The sequence below is a fragment of the Eretmochelys imbricata genome, chromosome 1 (genome assembly GCF_965152235.1).
Source record: "Eretmochelys imbricata isolate rEreImb1 chromosome 1, rEreImb1.hap1, whole genome shotgun sequence".
NCBI classification, from domain to species: domain Eukaryota; kingdom Metazoa; phylum Chordata; order Testudines; family Cheloniidae; genus Eretmochelys; species Eretmochelys imbricata.
Genome location: NC_135572.1, coordinates 305,197,904 through 305,217,714, shown reverse-complemented (window position 1 = coordinate 305,217,714; position 19,811 = coordinate 305,197,904).

Below are 19,811 nucleotides of genomic sequence, written 5' to 3'. Positions count from 1 at the left end.
ATCGATTTTAAGAGCCCTTTAAGTCAACGAAATTGGCTTCATCGTGTGGACGGTTGCAGAGTTAAATCGATCTAATGCTGCTAAATTCAACCTAAACTCATAGTGTAGACCACGGCTAGGTGCCCCAGGCCTCTATTCTTTAACTCAACCTGCTACCCCATGTTAAAACTACAAACTGCCTTGGCTTCACTAGATTTTACCAGTGCTCGCTAACTTGGGTTAAGAAAACATCGTTTTTCCTAGTGATTATTCTTACTGAAACCTGACAACCTTTTATTGATGTTGGGCTAAGGGATTACTTTCAGCTTGCTTTTCACAGTGTGTCAGGTAAGTTACAAAAGGTGGCTTGCTCAGACAGACCTGTATTTGACAGAAGGCAAAAAAGAGGAAGAGAGGAAAGAAGAAAAGGTAAGAAATGAGAAGTGAAGTGGGTGATACCAGGCAGGTGCACGTTGGAAGTGTGTTCAGCACAATCCAATAAAGGTAATATCCACTGGTTTCTTCCCTCTAGTTCAGTCTGCTCAGGGTGTCTTTCATGCTCAGAACAGCAAAGGCTGTGATGCAGCCATTTGATGCAATATTGCCAATCTCAAGCATTCAAAAATCAAAACAGGCCCCCAAAAATAATTATATTGGCTTAAAATTTTTGAAAATAATATTTTTAGTTCTTTTTCTCTGCTTTTTGGTTTGAGATCCTTTAGGGTGCACTCAGGTCACAAGCTTTCCTCTGCAACAACAACAATTACAAACTCAGTTTTTTTAAACTAAAGCTTGGATTCCCATATAATCACATGACTCCGGGAACTGGGATTTAAGAAAAAAGATACCAAATATAAAATTTGCAATAAATTTATAACAGTTGGCAATACTGGAAATGGTAGACTGTGGGGTTCAGGGAAGCAGTGTGTGCATATGTGTGTGTGAGCCATGATGGTTGTAGCTCACTGACCTATGGTAATCAATTCAGAAACTTTGCTGTTCAATCCACCTGCCTCCACTCCATCCATTTAAGCAAGTTGCCCAGTGATCCTCCAAAAAAGTAATGTCCTTAAAGAGACAGCAACCTTATCCCATGTTTTGATTAGGCAATGTTCATGTTTCTAGAGATTCCAGTTATGAATATATCCTTCCAATTCTAGAGTCCCCAGCTTAAGGCTATGTCCACCTGTGACTTCCTCTGCTGTTTTGTATTGGGCCCAACATGTGAGTCAGGCTGAAGAGATTCTATATTTCCCCAGGTTTGTGGATTGCAAGCAGAGATTTAGGCACCTATATTCAGGAGAGAGAGAGGCAGGGCTTAGGACACACCCTTATTGTCAGCATTGTTACCTCAGTTTCGCTAGAAACCAACCCAGGGTTACACTTATATTGGTTTTATTAAATGCCGCTGTTGGATCAAACAGAAAAGAAATGGGGTTTATTCATGCACGCACGCATTCATACCCTCACGCACCCACATGTTCACACAGGCAGAGAGTTACCAGAGACAGCAGAGGAAGCCAAGAAGCTGATGCATGGTAGATCTGGTGTGTCCGCCTGCAGTCATGGATCCAGGCTGGCGAGCAGGTCAAGAAAACAGGGGGCTTGTGCGCATGCCTTCTTCCTTTTATTGGAACTCGGCGCTCCTGTCACGTACACTCAGTTTCTTTTCTGTGTCGGTCACTGAGAAGCATTCCCAGGCCTCTTTCCTTTCATGCATACCAGGTTCTTCTTTTCTTTACAGCACCCCATGATTGCCTTCTCAGGGCAAATTACATCAGACACACCTGGCTCCTAGCTCTGGGCTCTTTTCTCCTTGAAGATCCTCTCTGCCCTGTCCTACAAACATTCCCTTGTTCACACTCCCTTATCTCCCACACACACTCCCTTGTTCACACTTTCTCTGATTGTGTGATGGGGTATTGCACAGCTTGGAGGTTTATACAAGTAACTGAAAAGGTTACAAAACTTAAAAGGCTATGCTAACAGTAACTAAAGTTACACAAAAAGAAAAGGAGTACTTGTGGCACCTTAGAGACTAACCAATTTATTTGAGCATGAGCTTTCGTGAGCTACAGCTCACTTCATCAGATGCATACCGTGGAAACTGCAGCAGACTTTATATATACACAGAGAATATGAAACAATACCTCCTCCCACCCCACTGTCCTGCTGGTAATAGCTTATCTAAAGCGATCATCAAGTTGGGCCATTTCCAGCACAAATCCAGGTTTTCTCACCCTCCACCCCCCCACACAAATTCACTCTCCTGCTGGTGATAGCCCATCCAAAGTGACAACTCTCTACACAATGTGCATGATAATCAAGTTGGGCCATTTCCTGCACAAATCCAGGTTCTCTCACCCCCTCACCCCCCTCCCAAAAACCACACACACAAACTCACTATCCTGCTGGTAATAGCTCATCCAAAGTGACCACTCTCCCTACAATGTGCATGATAATCAAGGTGGGCCATTGTAATGGTCACATAAACACCACCCTATACCGGAAACCTACTGACCGCTATTCCTACCTGCATGCCTCCAGCTTGGTCACATAAACACCACCCTATACCGGAAACCTACTGACCGCTATTCCTACCTGCATGCCTCCAGCTTTCACCCTGACCACACCACACGATCCATTGTCTACAGCCAAGCTCTGCGATACAACCGCATTTGCTCCAACCCCTCAGACAGAGACAAACACCTACAAGATCTCTGTCAAGCTTTCTTACAACTACAATACCCACCTGCGGAAGTAAAGAAACAGATTGATAGAGCTAGAAGAGTTCCCAGAAGTTACCTACTACAGGACAGGCCTAACAAAGAAAATAACAGAACGCCACTAGCCGTCACCTTCAGCCCCCAACTAAAACCCCTCCAACGCATTATTAAGGATCTACAACCTATCCTAAAGGATGACCCAACACTCTCACAAATCTTGGGAGACAGGCCAGTCCTTGCCTACAGACAGCCCCGCAACCTGAAGCAAATACTCACCAACAACCACATGCCACACAACAGAACCACTAACCCAGGAACTTATCCTTGCAACAAAGCCCATTGCCAATTGTGCCCACATATCTATTCAGGGGACACCATCACAGGGCCTAATAACATCAGCCACACTATCAGAGGCTCATTCACCTGCACATCCACCAATGTGATTTATGCCATCATGTGCCAGCAATGCCCCTCTGCCATGTACATTGGTCAAACTGGACAGTCTCTACGTAAAAGAATAAATGGACACAAATCAGATGTCAAGAATTATAACATTCATAAACCAGTCGGAGAACACTTCAATCTCTCTAGTCACGCAATCACAGACATGAAGGTCGCTATCTTAAAACAAAAAAACTTCAAATCCAGACTCCAGCGAGAAACTGCTGAATTGGAATTCATTTGCAAATTGGATACTATTAATTTAGGCTTAAATAGAGACTGGGAGTGGCTAAGTCATTATGCAAGGTAGCCTATTTCCTCTTGTTTTTTCCAACCCCCCCCCGCCCAGATGTTCTGGTTTAACTTGGATTTAAACTTGGAGAGCGGTCAGTTTGGATGAGCTATTACCAGCAGGAGAGTGAGTCTGTGTGTGTATGGGGGTGGGTTTTTGGAGGGGGGTGAGGGAGTGAGAGAACCTGGATTTGTGCAGGAAATGGCCTAACTTCATTATCATGCACATTGTGTAAAGAGTTGTCACTTTGGATGGGCTATCACCAGCAGGAGAGTGAATTTGTGTGGGGGGGTGGAGGGTGAGAAAACCTGGATTTGTGCTGGAAATGGCCTAACCTGATGATTACTTTAGATAAGCTATTACCAGCAGGACAGTGGGGTGGGAGGAGGTATTGTTTCATATTCTCTGTGTATATATAAAGTCTGCTGCAGTTTCCACGGTATGCATCTGATGAAGTGAGCTGTAGCTCACGAAAGCTCATGCTCAAATAAATTGGTTAGTCTCTAAGGTGCCACAAGTACTCCTTTTCTTTTTGCGAATACAGACTAACACGGCTGTTACTCTGAAACCTAAAGTTACACAGTTTGCAGAAAGGTTACAGAACTTAATGATCATACTAGCAATGACTGAAAAGTTACAAATCTTACAATCGCATTCTGCTGGATTGAGCGGAGGTTTTACATAACATTTCCCGCCCCTTGATCACCCAAATTGTGGTGACCGTCCAAAGGGGGACAGCATGCCTTCGCTTATCCATGCCAGTACTTCGATTGCCGGAACAATTCTGGATTTTCATTACACGTAGCATGTCCACAATGACAGCAATACATATCAAAATGTTGAGCAGAGGATGTAACAATGACTGTCAAACAGCCATTCTCATGTACTACATGTAGATGAAAATCAGAGCATTTGGTGGAGAGGTAAACAATCGGTAAAGAGGTCATTACAAACTTGATGTATCACAGGCGTTTGGACGGAGGTGGCCACCACGGGGATAGATATGTGATTGACAATTTGGCAGGAGGCAGAGGGGTAGGGAGAGGGAGGGGTCCAGTTAGAGTTAAAAAGGGCTGAGAGTATGGTTTGTTTCTGTTCCCTGCCTAATGCAGTATCTTTCCTTTTCCCATACGCCATAATGCTAGCAATGAGACAAGCGCTACAAGACAAATACAAAACATGAAACACAAAACACAGAATATAAGACAACGTAGAAGTTTGTCATGATGATGCACCATGGTATGTTTCAATTGTCCTTCAGCTGGTAGCAGCTCTTTCTGGTGCTCTGAAAAACAGAAGCTGTGAAAAAGACTTAAACATTGCAAACTGTTGGCTATCGTAGAGAGGAGCATGGAGTCAGGGTCGTTCCCCCTACATGCTTGAGCTGTCCCCGATGGATCCACTTCCTTTTATCAGGATATCATCCACATATGAGACCACCCATCCCTTATCCCCTGGAGGGAGATGCTCTAATATTTGGGTCATGTCTGCGACTATTAGTGCCCACTGGGGGGTGGCGGGGTCATCGCATTGACTCTCTGATAGTCGACAGTCAGTCTCCAGGAGACACCATCAGCTTCCCTCACAGGCCATATGGGGGAGTTAAAGGGGGAAGTCATTCTTTTCACTATTCCCTGCCCTTCCAGCTCTCTCACTGTCTCCGCTACAGCCCAGCTTGCTGCAGTGGGGATAGGATATTGTTTTTGTGGGGGGACCGCTGGTCCTTCTACTTTTACTGGTTCCCCAGTCCATTTACGGCAGTCCAGCTTGTGGGCCACCCATATCTGGAGAAAATGCTTCCTCCATTCCTCCTTGCTATCCCCGATCACTGCTGCCACTCCCAACATTTCAGGGGTCCAGTCTTTCTTTGGGGTCCTCCATAAACCTTTGTTAGAACAATCAACCACTATTCCTCCCTCCTGCAAGCAATCTATGCCCAAAATTGGTTCTGTAGTTGTGGGGCTATAAATCCAGGGCCATCTTCCCTGGGTAAGATTCCCCACCCAGGTGACCAGTCATCCCAGCACTTGTCCCTGTGCCAAGGTGCCATCAAATCCCTGGATCGGCATTCCCAGCATGGGGCAGGGAAGCAGTGAGACAGCCACGCTGGTGTCCACCAGCACCACAAAATCTAATTCCAATGTCTCAGGGCGCTCATATGGCCCCCCACCTGAAGGCACACCCGCAACCTTCCTCCCGAATCCACCTGGAGAGGTCCCACCCAGGTCTATCCCTGGGTGCTTTCCTCTCCAAGTGGACTTGGGGAGTGGGGGCCCCCTAATCTGAGGTTGCTTTTTTGGCCCCAGTATCACTGCCTAGCTCCGGAAGCTTCAACCCCAGCTGAATACAGCAGAGTGTTAGGGACTCTGAAGGCTTCCCATCCCATTGGCTCATGGATTCCCTCTGGTCCTTTAAGGCCATCCACAACTGTATGTGGAGCCAGCCAGTGTCCAATCGGGGGTGTCTGTATCGAGGTGCTGGGGCTGCGGCCGCAGCAATGGGAGCAGGAGCCCCAACTCTGGGCTGACCAACCACTCTGGTGGCCTGGTGCGCCACTTCCTTAAGGTGTGATATGTCTAGGGGCTCTCCCTACCTCCACACTCCCATAGCCATCTGGACATCTTTGGGCAACATTGCTGCAATAAGCCTTAATTTGGCCCTTGGAACCACAATGTCAGACAGGGTCCTGGGGATCGCTCCCCCCTGGGCACAGACCAGATACCGCCCAGTTAATCCCGCTAATACCATTCTCTCCACAAATTTGTCAGGGGCCTCCCCTGGAGCGGGGGAGCCTGCTGCATACTGGCGGCTGACCTCCTGCAGTGCCTCTCCTTGAGCCAAATTGCGAACCAGCATGAACGGGGACTGCCTCCGTCTGGCTGTCTGTGTCTGCAGTGCGATTCCCATATCACACCCCGGTACTGTGGATGCCATCCTCAATAGCTTCCTAACTTCCTCTGGGTTTAACCCCTGATCCTCTATCGCCATCAGAAACTGATATGCCCATTCCGAGAATGTGCTCGCCTTGGCTGGCCCTAACCCTTGAGCCACAGACGTTATCTCCGCAGGGGTCAAGGCTATTTCCTGAATAGTTACCCCAGTTACGGATCCAGGGCTCCCCCCCTGGGCCGGGGGTGGGGGAGCTGTGCTGGAAAGTTAACCATTGCACAGCTGCCACCGGGGCTGCCCAAGCTCCTGGCCCATCTGGTGGCCATCCCAAGTCAGGGTCATACCATATGTTCCCGTCCCAGTCTCGGGGAGCATATCGGAGCGGCACCTTTGTCCCTGATCCCAGGGGTCCTGCTGCTCTCCCGCCCAGATGGGTCCCCTGCTCTAACACCAATCCCCGCAAACACTCCACCTGGACTTCCAACTCCTTAGATTGTTCCCTCTCTTCCTCGGCCTATTCAGCTCTCTCCATCGCCTTGACGGCAGAGATTGCTAGCTGCTGACACCTTGCCCCTGCTGCTTGTGCTTGTGCTTTCCACATTTCCCTTTCCACCTTTACTCGCTCCAACTCCTGCTTCACTTGCATAGTTTCAGAATTATAATCAGCTTCAGCAGTTTGCCAAGCACAACAAGTTTGCCACAACAACCATGCCCCGCCCGATCCTTAGTCTTTGAATCCAGATGATAAAACTCACAATATTTCTGGTACGTATTTTCTACGTCCACCATGGCATCCCCTGATGTAACCGCCCCTGGAACCCCTGGTCCAACACCCTTGGATTGTACCCAGAGAAGGGGGAGGGGAAATTTTACCACTTTCCCTTCCATTGTGGATTCGGGGGGGAGGGGAAAGGAGGGCTCTGTCCCTTTCTAAACAGCGGCATCATGCCCAAAATCAGGAAGGGGGAGCAGGCGCCTCATGCGCTGTCTACTCCGTGTGGCCCCTTTCCAGTAGTGTACCCTATCGGTGGTTGCCTGCATTCTCCACCACTAATGTTACCTCAGTTTCCCTAGAAACCAACCCAGGGTTACACTTATATTGGTTTTATTAAATGCCGCTGTTGGATCAAACAGAAAAGGGATGGGGTTTATTCATGCACGCACACATTCATCGCATTCATACCCTCACGCACCCACACGCTCACACAGGCGGAGAGTTACCAGAGACAGCAGAGGAAGCTCAGAAGCCGATGCATAGTAGATCTGGTGTGTCCGCCTGCAGTCATGGATCCAGGCTGGCGAGCAGGTCAAGAAAACAGGGGGCTTGTGTGCATGCCTTCTTCCTTTTATTGGAACTGGGCGCTCCTGTCACGTACACTCAGTTTCTTTTCTGTGTCGGTCACTGAGAAGCATTCCCAGGCCTCATTCCTTTCATGCATACCAGGTTCTTCTTTTCTTTACAGCACCCCATGATTGCCTTCTCAGGGCAAATTACATCAGACACACCTGGCTCCTGGCTCTTTTCTCCTTGCAGTTCCTCTCTGCCCTGTCCCATATACATTCCCTTGTTCACACTCCCTTATCTCCCACACACACACCCTTGTTCACACTCTCTCTGATTGCGTGATGGGGTATTGCAAAGCTTGGAGGTTTACACAAGTAGTAACTGAAAAGGTTACAAAGCTTGCAAGAGTTACAAAGCTTAAAAGGCTATGCTAACAATAACTAAATTTACAACATTTGCAGAAAGATTACAAGGAAACCTTAATGATCATACTAGCAATGACTGAAAAGTTACAAATCTTACAATCACATTCTGCTGGATTGAGCGGAGGTTTTACATAACAAGCATCACCCATTGGCTAGTTTAGGCAGCTCCCTGCCTAATGTGCTTGTCAAGGCTAAATCCCCACTCTGGCACTTTGAATGCAGAATGTAGGGGCCTGCAAGGATTTTAAAAATTAATAACAGGTTTCAGAGTAACAGCCATGTTAGTCTGTATTGTAGCTCACGAAAGCTCATGCTCAAATAAATTGGTTAGTCTCTAAGGTGCCACAAGTACTCCTTTTTTAAAAAATTAATACTGGACACTCCACGTTTGTATTAACTCCTAAGGTTACAACTTTTCTCTGACCTTGGCTTGGTAAACACTGCCACCACCCAAATGCAACAAAACCCCCTTTGAACCCAGGAAGGAGCACTTGGGAATTCCTCCCTGTGGGGTACGCTCAAGCCCTTTTACTCCCCCCCGCAAACACACACACTACAGGGAAGAGCTGAGAAAGAAAACAAAGGAAATTACACCAGCTAATTACACCAGCTAATCAAACAACATGCACAAACCTCTTAGGACACCAAAAATCCAATCCTGTTCTTAAAAAAGGTAAATTTTATTAAAAACAAAAAGGAAAAAAAAAACATCTGGAACTTAGGTTTTTGCTAGATTTTAAAAGAGCAATTCCAAAAATTAAGCACCTAAACTAGCTTTCTTGGGGGTTCATCTTAAAGGTTATAAGCAAACAAAAGCATCAGGGTTTAGCCCAGAGAAGATCCACAAGCCAAAATAAGGAATAAACCTGATTGTGTCTAACTAAACATTCCCATCCAAATAATTTCTTCTAGACATGGAAGATACTTTCTTCATACCTGGATCAAACCATATACAGCATTCCTGCTTGTAGCATTGCGGCTCCATCCCTGCAGCCCAGAGAACAACAGACAAACAGAAAGTTTCTTTCCCCATTTTAAAAAATTCTAGCCTTCCCATTGGCTCTTTTGGTCAGGTGCCCACTTTTTTTTTCTTTACCTGGGGGACCTATTAACCCTTTATAGGTAAAGCAAGTAAAGAACAGCTACCAAAAGGATTTTACAGCTAACTGGCTGGCTGGGTGTCCACTTTATTTATCACAGCTGGTTTTGTGGATCCTAATCTAAAGCATCTATCTCTCCCTATTCATTGTAGAGGAGCCTAGGCTTTGTGGATTGGAATGTTGTCCTGTGATTTTCTAGGTCCCTGAAGGTTAGCCACCATGATGCTCAGCATTACAATGCCTAAGTCCTTTCATGGATCTCACCCTTTGCTTCTGTTATTGCTGCTGCTTCTTAACCTGCTTCCTCTTCCCCTGCTAATCAGTACTCCCTTCGGCACTCTCATTGAAGGAGGGGGAAGAGTCGAAGGCAAGGAGGTAGCAGCAATGAGGGAGTTTCAGCAACATGCCCTGCCCATCCTGACATAAAATGGAATCAGAGGTGAGGCTAGAAAGCTAGAGTCCCTGACTAGAAGCTGGAGGATAGACAGATCTGGGAAAGAAGTAATAGGAGGAGAACTGGGGGAAGAGAAGGAGGTGTAAGAAACCTGGATAGAGAAGCTGAGGGATTGTGGAGGAGGCTCAGGGGAAATGAGGAACTGTGAAGACTAAGGCCATATCTACGCTACATAGTTAAGTCGACCTATGTTGAAAGCTGCTTTAATTACATCAGTTGTGGAAATCCACACAATGCTCCTTGTGTCGGCATAGCACATTCACAGTTGGTGCTCTTGCATCGACAGAGAGTGTGTTGCACTGTGGGTAGCTATCCCACTATGCAACTTGCCACCCTGTGTCACCCTCTGACATTGACAGCTCTGGGGGAACGGATCGTGGTGCATCATGCAGGCATGCTTGCCATCCCAAGATGCAGTTCTTTCTGTCCCATCATTCCATAGGCTTCCAACTTCGTTTCCCGTCATTTTTCAACAGCCCTTGTAAACTGAGCACCCGTCATCTCTGCCTGACAGCATGGATGGATCCTGAACTACTGACCAGTCTAGTGATGAGCATTATGAACACAACTCAGGTGGTCCTGAAGTGTTTCATGAGCTGTGAAACAGAGAGTGAATCAGTAATGCCTGCCCTGCAGTCTGCCATTGAAACAAATAATTCAAGATTGCTTCTGGCATTCATGGAACAGCTGCACATAGTGGACCATAAGTACTGGGCTCGGGAAACAAGCACTGAGTGGTGGGATTGCATCCTGATGCATGTATGGGATGATGGGCAGTGGCTGCAGAACTTTCAGATGTACAAATCCACTTTTGTGAAACTGTGTGCAGAGCTCACCCCAGCACTGCAAGGACACCAGAATGAGAGCTGCCCTTACTGTGAAAAAGCGAGTGAAGATTGCTGTGTGGAAGCTGGCAATCCCAGACTGGTACTGGTCAGTCACAAATCAGTTTGGGTTTGGAAAGTCCACCCTGGGGGTTGTGATGCAAGTGTGCAGGGCCCTTAATCCCTCCTGCTACAAAGGATTGTGACTCTTGGTAATGTGCAGGAAATAAATGATGTCTTTCAGGCAATGGAATTCCCTAACTGCAGCAGGGTGATACATGGAACACATATCCCAATTTTGGCCCCAAACCATCTTGCACTGGAGTACATCAACCAAAAGGGCTACTTCTCCATGGTCATGCAGGTGCTGGTGGATCACCGGAGCCATTTCACTGACATCAGTGTGGGGTGGTCAGGGAAGGTGCATGATGCATGCATCTTTTGGAACACTGGACTGAATAGCTGCACTCTGGGACTTTCTTTCCAAGCCACAAGATTTCAATGGAGGATGTGCAAATGCCCATAGTGATCCTTGGAGACCCCGCCTACCCCTTGCTCCTGTGGCTCATGAAGCCTTACACCATAAACCTAGACAGCAGCAAAGAGTGCTTCTACAACAGGCGGAGGAGGTGCCAAATGACTGTTGAATGTGCCTGTGGGAGACTAAAAGGTTGCTGGTGGTGTCTTTTTGGCTGGTTAGACCTCACTGGAGAAAATATTCTAATGATCATTGCGGTCTGCCATACTCTGCATAATATTTGCTAAGTGAAGGGGGAAAAGTTTCCCCAGGGGTGGACTGCTGAGGCTGATCAACTGATTTTGAGCAGCCAGATATCATGGCAATTAGAGGGGCACAGCAGGAGGCTATTCAAATCAGAGAGGCTCTGAAAGAGCATTTTGACAATGGTTCCCAGTATTGTGTCTTTCTGTGAAGCATTTGGCCAGGCAATGTTTACTTGCCACTTTGAAAAAAGAAAAGGAGTACTTGTGGCACCTTAGAGACTAACCAATTTATTTGAGCATGAGCTTTCGTGAGCTACAGCTCACTTCATCGGATGCATATGCATCCGATGAAGTGAGCTGTAGCTCACGAAAGCTCATGCTCAAATAAATTGGTTAGTCTCTAAGGTGCCACAAGTACTCCTTTTCTTTTTGCGAATACAGACTAACACGGCTGTTACTCTGAAACTTGCCACTTTGAATTACCCCTGTAATGCTTGCTTCCTGAACCTTAATTGTACTAGGCAAATATTCCTACCTATAGCCACTGTTTGTATGTTAGCACTGACCAACATGTGTATGACACAAATACTTATTTTATTTCAAAGACTCAAGTTTAATAAAAGGACAAAACACAATTTTTTGGTCAAACGAAGGACATGGCAATGAGGAACAGTCTCGCGGTTAGGATTCTCACAGCTGTGTGCATCTCCAGCTTTCATTGTGAAACCAGTGCCTAGGCGTGGAATGCATGGGGTACTGTGAGGGACCAGGAACATGCAAGGAATGTGGTGGGAGAGTTTGGGAGGGAATGGAAGAGAGTTCTGCAGGGGGAGTCATGCACAGATTTGCTCAAACTGCAGCATAATAAGGGATTCAGCATCTCTGTCTGGCCTTCCAGTGGCTTTATCATCCACTTCTGGCTATCTATCATGCGCTTCTGCACCTGTCTCCTTTCATTAATTGTCTCCCTCCATGCTCTTGTTTCACTATGTGCTGCATCTGTTGACTGCAGCACTTCTCGAAACATATCCTCCTTACTCTTCCTCGTTCACTGTCTTCTCTGACTGATTTCAGAGTGGTAACTGTGTTAATTTGCATCAGCAAAAACAACGAGGAGTCCTTGTGGCACCTTAGTGACTAACAAATTTATTTGGGCATAAGCTTTTGTGGGCTAGAACACATTTCATGAGATGCATGGAGGTCCCCATTTGGTAAGGCAACTCCCATCTTTTCATGTACTATGTATATGTATACCTGCTACTGTATTTTCCACTCCATGTATCTGATGAAGTGGGTTCTAGCCCATGAAAGCTTATGCCCAAATAAATTTGTTAGTCTCTAAGGTACCACAAAGACTCCTTGTTGTTTTTTCTCTGACTGAGGTGCTCCGCTGGTGTGGAGGACTGGGTCCACACAGGCACATCTGCAGAAGCCAAAAAAACAGTGAAGAGAGATAGTATGGTGAGTGTGCTCACAGCTGTGAATCACAAAAGTTACAGGTTTCAGAGGGGTAAATACCTTTTTCTCACTGTCCCTTGGCTAGCACACAGCTGGGCATGAGTACTAAATATGGTGAGTTCACCGGGGGAGAAGGGGTAACAAGGGGGAATGGGCAAGAAGGGACAAAGGATAGTTTGTGAAGGGGGTTACTACAAGCGGCTAGGGAGACTATTCTGAATATTGGTACCCTTTACCACAAGGTAGGGTAATTGAACTGATATCTCACTCCTAAGGGTAACCCAGGATGCAAGGGTGCATCTCCTGTGCGTGTGTGGTTTCAGACTGGCGCCGTATGCTGCTTGCCTGTGTGCCACTCTGGTCTCTGCGGAAATAACTGCCGGGTGGTTTGGCAAAGTTTCCTACATCGGGGGAGAAACAAGGCAGCTCTCCCAAGGAACCTTCAGCAAAGAATTGCAGAATATCTACAGGAAAGTTTCTTAGAGATTTCAATGGAGGATTCCTGGGACACCCTGGTGTATATTAACAAACTTTTCCACCAGACCCCCACTGCATAGACGCACAGACTCTGTTGTTAACTTCTGTCCCTTACTCTTCCTCTACCATATAACTAAGTACATGAGAGATCAACCTCCTCTCACAGTGCAGCGTCAAAGCAAAATGTGCACTTACCAGAACCCCCCTCTCTTGCATCATGTGCACCAGAGCCAGAGTGCTGGGACTGGCTAGACCCTTCTAGAGTTGAAAAGAGGTCCTGACTCACCGCACCACAGATGACCCTGTTGTGTGCACCACATCGTCCTCCAGCTCCACTTCCTCATCCACAACTTCATTCTTGGGGTTGAGCCTTGTGATATTATAATACTTTATGGTGAACAAGGAGATGTGCTATTTCCTTGCATAATTGCCCTTCTGGGAAATGTGAATTGTGCTGGAGCATAGACAAATATGGGATTATTTCTATTTGTTGCCAAATTTAAATCTCTATATTGAAAGAGTAGTAGTGGCATTCAAAAATGTGCTGATTTGTCAAAAAATAAATAGATCCAGTAATCTCTGTATATTTAGGGTTCCTTTCTACCTACAGCACTCTAGAAAATACTTTGAATATGGAAAAAAACTGAGGTTAGTCAACTGCAAATCTTATGTATCTATCTAAGGCAACTGAGAAATTTTAAATATTATTACAGTATGTTATATAGCTACATTAATGTTTTTAATGTATGATACATAATGAAACCTGAACTCCTATTGCTATCTATTTGTAATATGTTAGTATTTTACCAGAATATAAATCTCATTCTGGGTTATAAGAAAAACCACGCAGAGCTGGGAGCATTATGTGTGCATCGTTTGCATGATGGATTTGCCAGGAAGCATTATTGCCCCAGGGATTTCATTATGCACCGTGGAAGAGGAAAATAATTCTGCTCCTACTGAAGAAAAAGAGAAACTAACTTCCACGATCAACAGCAGGCACCCTACTTTTTTTTTTTTAATTCTCGGGGTTTGTTTTTTTTTTAAATGCTACACATGGAGCATTTTCATTGAAATCTTATCCCGTATGTTCATGTCACTTCACTCTGTACAGGTTTGTTCTTTTAAGAAGTTAAACGATCACAAAAGGAAATTCAGTTGAGTCTGCATAGTAGCAACATTTTGTTTTGACAGGTTTGTGTCATTTCTGCCAAGTGTGCAGACTACTTAGGAGTTTTTCAAAAGAAGGGATACTTCGAAGTTCATATGCCTTCTAGTACAACCTACCATGTAAGCACTTTCCTGTGATTGATTGAAGGCAGGGGATAAGCAGGGAGAAACTGAAAGAGCTTGCTGACCTGTGCTGCACACACAAGATAGCATCAGCCTTTACAAAGCAGCGTCTCTTTTTCTGTGGTCAAGCATTCTCCCCCTCCTCCTTCAAATTCCTCCTCAAACCCCAATGCTTGAGGCTTGCTTTCTACAGCTGACTTCTATTCCTAGGGTACCTGCTCCTTCCCTCATCCCTATCTCAGAATTGTTTTTTTCTATTTTTAACAAAACTGTTAAGATTAGATTGCAAAATATCATCTCATCTTATTCCTTCCTTCCTTACCTGTCATTTTCTCTTATTTACTCATGTATATGACTGTAAGCAGGGGCTGTTTGTGTACATATTTAATATTTATAATAACTCATGGGATCAGCAATATAAAGATATGTGGCAAAAAATTTCAAAGGAACTGAATTAAGATGTGCTCTATGTGCTGGGGAAAGCTTGTGCTGTGTTCTTTCGAATTTTAATAAATATTATTTCATTAGAGTCTATTTTAATTCACTTCAAATAGTTACTGAATAAGTCTTATCAGAACTTTTGGAAGATCCCAAACAGTAAATAGTCAGCAGATCATTTATCATTGCTCCAAAAAGCCCAACTCTCTTTACATTAACCAAATGTGAATGCAACTGTGATTTGCTAGAGACCAGTACAATTTCTAATTCTTTCTGCAGATTGCTCTTTTTTTATTTGTATTTAGAGAAAAGGATCTCTAACAATATAAAGAGAAGTCTGTTTGTTTTTTACTCCCCTCCTGCTCCCCCCCCTTCTTATTTCTATATCAAGGATTAAGGCATTTTTCTTTAAAGATCTTTGAAAGGAGAGCTCCAAAATATGAGTAGAGGGAAATTCTTAATCTTTTCTTTTTTGCCCTGCCGGAAATTTTCTGGGGGCTGTATTTGGCACTGCTATTTGAGTTTAAATAGCTGTGCTGTAAAGGAGCAAAGCATGCTTATCTGGTAATGGGAATATGTGCTCTGTGTGCATAAATGTGGAAGAAAGACAACTAAAGCTTGATTTGGTTTCTCAAATTGCATCCAGTTTAGAGTTCTTTGATGCAGGGACCATGACTCTCTTTGGTGCAGCACATATTACAATGGATCCCTAATCCTGATGAGGTCCTGTAGTTGCTACATTAATATATATTTATATATTTATATTGCTGATATGAGAATCATTATCATTGTTAAATACGTATATTATGTACAGTCAAAACTCTGCATAATGGTTTAAAGGATGTAATTAAAAAACAATGAAGTGGATCACCTTGTGGTATTGGGGCTTTAGACAGCAGTTATTCCAGAGTGCAGGAAAAGAAAGTTACTAACCTTTTCCATAACAAGAATTTGTTCTTTGAGATGTGTTGCACATGTCCATTCCACCATAAGTCTGTGCACGGTAAAGAGACAGTTGTCAAAGATTTTTCCCTCAGCAGTACCCGTAGGTACATGTTCCCTCTGTTGCCTTATGCTTCTGCACAATGGTATAAACAGCAGAGCCACTCCAACCTTCCTCAGTTCCTTCTTACCTGATAAACTCTGATAGAGAAGGGAAGGAGGTTGGGTCATGCAATAGACATGTGCAACACATCTCAAAGAACAAATTACAATTACAGAAAAGGTTAATAACCATTTCTTCTTCTTCAAGTGATTGCACATGTCCATTCCTCGCTTGGTGACTCACAAGTAGTTTGAACTGGAGTTGGGCTCAGAGTCTATTTGAACAGGGATTGGAGGACCATATGTCCAAATCTGGCACTGACTCTGGATTGTTAGAAATGGCATAGTGAGAGGCAAAAGGCTGGACGGATGACCAAGTTGCTGCCTTACAAATGTCTAAGATGGGCACATGAGCCAGAAAAACTGCAGAAGCTGAAACCTGGTTGAATGGGCCAATACTCTACTTGGAGGGCATCGCATTAGCCAACTAATAGCATAAATGAATGTAAGCAGATATCCAAGGAGAGATTCTTTGGGAGGATACTGGGAGGCCCTTCATTTTGTTTGCAATCACAATGAACAACTGTGACGATGACCTAAATGGCATAGTCCGATCTAGATAAAAAGCCAAAGATTTTCTAACCTCCAGACAGTGGAGCTTTTCCTCATCTTTATTCATATGATGTTTTGGAAAGAGTGTTGGTAAATAGATTGCTTGATTTATGTGAAAACTGGAAAACATTTTAGTAAGGAATATTGTGTGAGGGTGAAGGTAAACTTTGTCTCCATAGAAGACCATATAGGGAGGTTGTGGTACCAGAGCTCACAGTTCCCCCACTCACCCAGCAGAGGTAATAGCGATTGAAAAGGCCACTTGCATTGAAAGGTGTAGCAGCGAACAGGTGACCGGCAGCTCAACGGGGGACCGATCAGCTTTCCTAGTACTAGGTTCAAGTTCCATGGGGAAATAGGATCCTCTACTAGTAGGTACAACCTGTTCCGACCCTTCAAAAAATCAGATAGACATTGGATTGGAAAAGAGAGAGAGTTGTTACAGGAGAGTGCAAAGTCGAGACAGCTACTAGGTGGATGTTGATGGAATTAACACCAACCCTTGTTGTTTCAGGAAGTGGAGATAGTCCAATACATGATGGATGGGAGTGCAGGAGGGGGAAACCACCTTTCTGTTGGGACCTGATTGATCTTTTCTATTTGGCCAGGTAAGTACTCCTAGTCAAAGACTTTCTACTATTTAGAAGCACTTCCTGTACCTCCTTAGAACATCTCCCTTCCCTGAAACAACCAGGCCATCAGGTGGAGGACCTGCAGGCTGGCATGGAGGAGGCAGCTGTGCTTCTGGGAGATCACATCTGAATCCAGTGGGAGTGACAGTGGAGGTCCACCCAGTAGGGCTAGTAAAGCCAATAACCAGTATTGTCAGGGCCACACTGGGGCTCTGAGTATGAGGTGAGCATGGTCTTGTTTGATTTTGGACAAGACTCTGATCAAGAGTGGAACTGGAGGGAAGGCATAGAGCAGGCTGTTTATCTAGGGTAGCAGGAAGGCATCTGGCAAAGAAAGTGGGCTGTTACCTGCTCGGGAAAAAAATGACGACATTTTCTTTTGGTCCTGGTTGCAAACAGGTCCACTTAGGAGTCTCCCACAGCTAGAAAATGGATCTGGCTAGATTTGGCTGAAAGGACCACCCTGGGGGTAAGCAGCTCTCAGGTGGATGGAGTTGGCGATGCAGAAATTCCAAAGCAGTATTACCTCTTGGCACAATCTCTTCGGTCTTCACGGCTGAGGATGTTAGGGTGATTCCCAAACCTGAGCCGTCCTTTGTAGGTGACAAATCTAGGAATTGTCACATATAGAAGTGTCATTAGAGATGGTTTTGGAATTAATTGATAAACTTGACAGTAACAAGTCACTGGGACCAGATGGCATTCACTCAAGAGTTCTCAAGGAATTAAAATGTGGAATTGCAAAACTATTAACTATGATTTATAACCTGTCCTTTAAATCAGCTTCTGTACCCAATGCTAGAAGATAGCTAATGTAACACCAATATTTAAAAAGGCTCTAGAGGTGATCCCGGCAATTACAGACCGGTAAGTCTAATGTCAGTACCAGGCAAATTAGTTGAAACAATAGTAAAGAATAAAATTGTCAGACATATAGAAGAACATAAATTGTTGGGCAAAAGTCAACATGGTTTCTGTAAAGGGAAATCATGTCTTTCTAATCTATTAGAGTTCTTTGAAGGGGTCAACAAACATGTGGACAAGGGGGATCCAGTGGACATAGTGTACTTAGATTTCCAAAAAGCCTTTGACAAGGTCCCTCACCAAAGGCTCTTATGTAAATTAAGTTGTCATGGGATAAGAGGGAAGATCCTTTTGTGGATTGAGAACTGGGTTAAAAGACAGGGAACAAAGGGTAAGAATAAATGGTAAATTTTCAGAATGGAGAAGGGTAACTAGTCATGTTCCCTAAGAGTCAGTCCTAGGACCAATCCTATTCAACTTATTCATAAATGATCCGGAGAAACAGGTAAACAGTGAGGTGGCAAAGTTTGCAGATGATACTAAGCTGCTCAAGATAGTTAAGACCAAAGCAGACTGTGAAGAACTTCAAAAAGATCTCACAAAACCAAGTGATTGGGCAACAAAATGGCTAATGAAATTTAATGTGGATAAATGTAAAGGCATGCACATTGGAAAAAATAATCCCAACTATACACACAATATGATGGGGGCTAATTTAGCTACAACTAATCAGGAAAGAGATCTTGGAGTCATCATGGATAGTTCTCTGAAGACGTCCACGCAGTGTACAGCGGCAGACAAAAAAGCAAACAGGATGTTAGGAATCGTTAAAAAAAGGATAGAGAATAAGACTGAGAATATCTTATTGCCCTTATATAAATCTATGGTATGCCCACATCTTGAATACTCCGTACAGATGTGGTCTCATCTCAAAAAAGATATACTGGCATTAGAAAAGGTTCAGAGAAGGGCAACTAAAATGACTAGGCGTTTGGAATGGGTCCCATATGAGGAGAGATTAGAGAGGCTGGGACTTTTCAGCTTGGAAAAGAGGAGACTAAGGGGGGATATGACAGAGGTATATAAAATCATGAGTGCTGTGGAGAAAGTGAATAAGGAAAAGTTATTTACTTGTTCCCATAATATAAGAACTACGGGCCACCAAATGAAATTAATAGGAAGCAGGTTTAAAACAAATAAAAGGAAGTTCTTCTTCACACAGCGCACAGTCAACCTGTGGAACTCCTTGTCTGAGGAGGTTGTGAAGGGTTATAACAGGGTTTAAAAGAGAACTAGATAAATTCATGGAGGTTAAGTCCATTAATGGCTATTAGCCAGGCTGGGTAAGGAATGGTATCCCTAGCCTCTGTTTGTCAGAGGCAGGAGATGGATGGCAGAAGAGAGATTACTTGATCATTACCTGTTCGGTTCACTCCCTGTGGGGCACCTGGCATTGGCCAATGTTGGCAGACAGGATACTGGGCTGGATGGACTTTTGGTCTGACCCAGTATGGCTGTTTTATGTTCTTAATCACATTGACCAGGCTTTTTCTTGTCTATTCACACTGAACATGGCCACTCTGTTGTCCACTAGCACCAGAAAACTCTTCCCCTCAATATACTGAAGGAAGGCCAAGCAAGATAACCAAATAGCTCACAATTTCCTGACATTTATGTGTATTTTCAGATCTTGCATAGACCAAAGACCTTGTGGCTGCTGAAACCCCAAGTGAGCTACCCAACCTATAACATCTATTCTATAACTAAGATGAGTACCAGTTGTGGAGCATCAAAAGATGAGTACCAGTTGTGGAGCACCCCATCCAAACTTTCAAGGGGTCTGTCTACCAGTGCAAGGAGGACAAGATCTGCATTGGCACTGAACCACCATGTTTAGATGATGATAGACTGGTGA